The sequence below is a fragment of the Pan paniscus genome, chromosome 13 (assembly GCF_029289425.2).
Source record: "Pan paniscus chromosome 13, NHGRI_mPanPan1-v2.0_pri, whole genome shotgun sequence".
Lineage (NCBI taxonomy): Eukaryota > Metazoa > Chordata > Mammalia > Primates > Hominidae > Pan > Pan paniscus.
Genome location: NC_073262.2, coordinates 89533072 through 89536328, shown reverse-complemented (window position 1 = coordinate 89536328; position 3257 = coordinate 89533072).

The following is a 3257-nucleotide window of genomic DNA, read 5'->3' as shown; positions in this document are numbered from 1 at the left end:
CTTTGAATGAAACCTAACACAAATTCGTAAACTTTCTTAAAATATTATCAGGTTTTTATTGCAATATTTTTAGCTCATCAGCTATCATTAGTGTTAGCGTATTTCATGTGTGACCCGAGATAGCTCTTCTTCAAATATGGCCCAGGAAAACCAAAGGATTGGACACCCCTGATGTAGACTGTGCTAGTAATCAAGGAGCTTGTCTACAAAAAACAATGACTTGAACCCTGACTATGTGAAATGTAGTAGCAACAGGGACAGCAAGATGACTTCAAGAACCTAAAGATAAAGAAAGCCACACAAAATAAAATACTAGTGTCGTTAGTAAGGAGTTTTGCCCTTTAACATCAGACGTCTTTTTGATGCTGTGGGCAACAGATTTAGAAAGGAGCTTGGACCACAGTGGGTAAAACCGCTGAAAAAATTGTTTCACAAAATACAAGAAGAAACCTCACAGAGACAAGTTCCCCAAGTGGTATTGACCACAGTCCTAGCTTCTTCCTACTCCCAGATCACTGAACTACGAACAATTCCACATGTCTAAAATGCTACAAGAGGATTCTGATAATCCCAAGTAGAAACTGAGGCAAAATGAGAAGACTCCATCTGTCCTCTTTTAGGGGCAAATACCAAACTTGGAAGGAATTAACCTTATTAAAAATGAATAAAAAGAAAAATGCAACTAGGAAAAATTCTGTAACAATAACAAAAAGGCATACCACTCAAGAGGTAGAGAAAGCATGTGCTTTTTAAAAAGATATTATATTTAATAACATCTGTTTTATATGATTAGTAAAATTAGCTAAAACATAGCCTCTATAAAAAAGTTAAAAATGTTATATAATAACTATCTGCAATTAAACAAGTGGCTGAGATTTTTTTAAACTGCATGAGCGACAGGCAAAGATAGCAAAAGAACGATAATTTTTAAAGTGTTCTAAAATAAATATGCAAATGACATAATTTTCAATGCATCAGGATAAAGAAGAAAAACATGAAAAGCTCTCCCTGAAAGCAGAAGATTGAGAAAAAAAATGAGGAAGAATAAAACAATAGATAAGACTAACTAAAAACAAGCAAATAAAATAGGAACAAAGTACAAGATAATTTGGGTTCCTTAAAAAGAATCTGAAGCAATAGAACAGAAGCAATAATCAATAAAGTCACAGAATAAAAAAGTCAGTTGATGACATAGCAGAAAAAATCAGTGAAACACAACTTATGAAATTATCTTGGTTGAAGTCTTAAAAACGAAGAATTTAAAATCTTCCAGGAAGAAACACGCTATCAATACACAAAGGTTAAAAAATTTGGCTGGTGTCAGATTTATACCCTATATATTATGGTTCACTTGCAAAAATATAGCAATATCTTTACAGTTGTAGGAGAAAGATTTTAATCCAAGTATTGCATAACCAGCCAAATGGTCATTTATGTGTGAAAGCAATTTTAAATAATTTAGGTTATTCAAGACAAAAAGTATACTGCTCATGCTTTCTCCGCAAAAAATTATTCAAGAAGTCATTCAAACCAACCAAGAAATGAATCTGCTAAATAAAGAGAATGGAGAAGCTATGATATAAAAAGAAGAGCTGGTGATAATAAGAACCATTTAAACATAAAATTATACATTCCTGGTTTTTCTCACATATATCCCTGTGCTTTACTCATTATTCATGAATGGGGGATAAGCTTTCTGAATCCTATATATCTGAAAATGACTTGATTTTGTCCTTACATTTGTTTGATAACATAGCTAGACATAAAATTCTAGTGTCAGTATCATTTTCCCTCAGAACTTTTCCAAGTCATTTAGGATCCCTGATGCAAATAAAGACTCTAATTCTTATCTTGTTTTTGCCCATTTGTATCTTTTTTTCATTTTGTAAATGGCTAGGTTTTTCTCTTTATTTTCAACACTTCAAAATTTCTCAGCCACATATCTAGGTATGAATCATTATCCATTTGTACTGCTCAGCATTTGACAAGCCCTTTTTATTTGAAGATATAGTTCTCCCAATTATCCTAGGAAATTTTTTCTATTATCATCTTTGATAATTTCCTTCCCTTCACTCTGCCTTTTGAAAATCATAATGGTCTAAATTTGTACATTTTTGCTTAGCCCTCTTTCTTTCTTTTTAATATTTTCCATCTTTTTTTCTTTTTGCTCTACATCTAGATAATTGACTTTATCTTTCAAAATTTCTGTTGAGTTTCTTAATTAAAAAATCATTTCTAGAACAACAAAAAAACCCTTCTTATTCTGATTGTCTTTTTAATATCTTGGTCTTGCGGCTTGTCAAATTGTTTGAATTCTCCTGCCCCCTTATCCATTTGGGTAACTCTCCAATTTTTTTCTACCACCTTTCTATATTCTCCAGATTTTTTTAACTTTTAGATTGTAAATACTTGACTGTCTTCTGCCAGGACTTAAAAGGCAATAATAAAGTTCTTGAGACCACGCAGCCCAACTAGCAATCACAGTTATGAAGTCCTTTGTTTTCACTGCAACAATGAGAATAAAGGTACAATGTTTAGTCCCTAGCTTTTTGAATTACTCAGAGGAATTTCCACTGGAAAAATCTCATGGTATAAGTGAATAAGTTTCCTGAATGCCTCACTTTATGGTGGAATTAAAGCTTGATTCTGGGCCCTTCTAGTCAGCTTACAAGCTAACATATATCCTATAGTAAATTCCTTTGTAAGTAAAACTAGCTAAAGTGATTCTATTGTCCAACCCAATGCTGGCAGATGAGAAGTAATCTGTTCCATGTTCTTGCCATCAATTACTCCTCATTTCATCAGTCAGCATTCTTCCACCCATATTTGTTCTTCTAGTAGGTTGTTGAAACTGTTAATTTGCCAGTGGCCCATATTCTTTTTCTATTGCTGCAAAAGAAATTATCACAAATTTAGTGACTTAAAACAATATCCATTTACCAGTTTACAGATATATAGGTCAGAAGTACAGGCAGTCTCAGCTAGGCTCTCTGCTCACTGTCTCACAAGGTTGAAATCAATGTGTTATCCAGACTGTGCTCTTCTCTGGAAGCTCTGCAGAAGAATCTGCTTTCAAGCCCATTCAAGTTGCTGCCAAAAATCCAGTCCTTTGCTGCTCAAGGTCTAAGGACGCCATTTCCTTGCTGGTGGTCAGCCAGAGGCCACTTTCTTCTTCCAGAGGCCACAGAATTCCTTGTCACATGGCCCCCTCCATCTTCAAAGCTGGCCAAAAAAAAAAAAGTGCTTCCATTCTGACT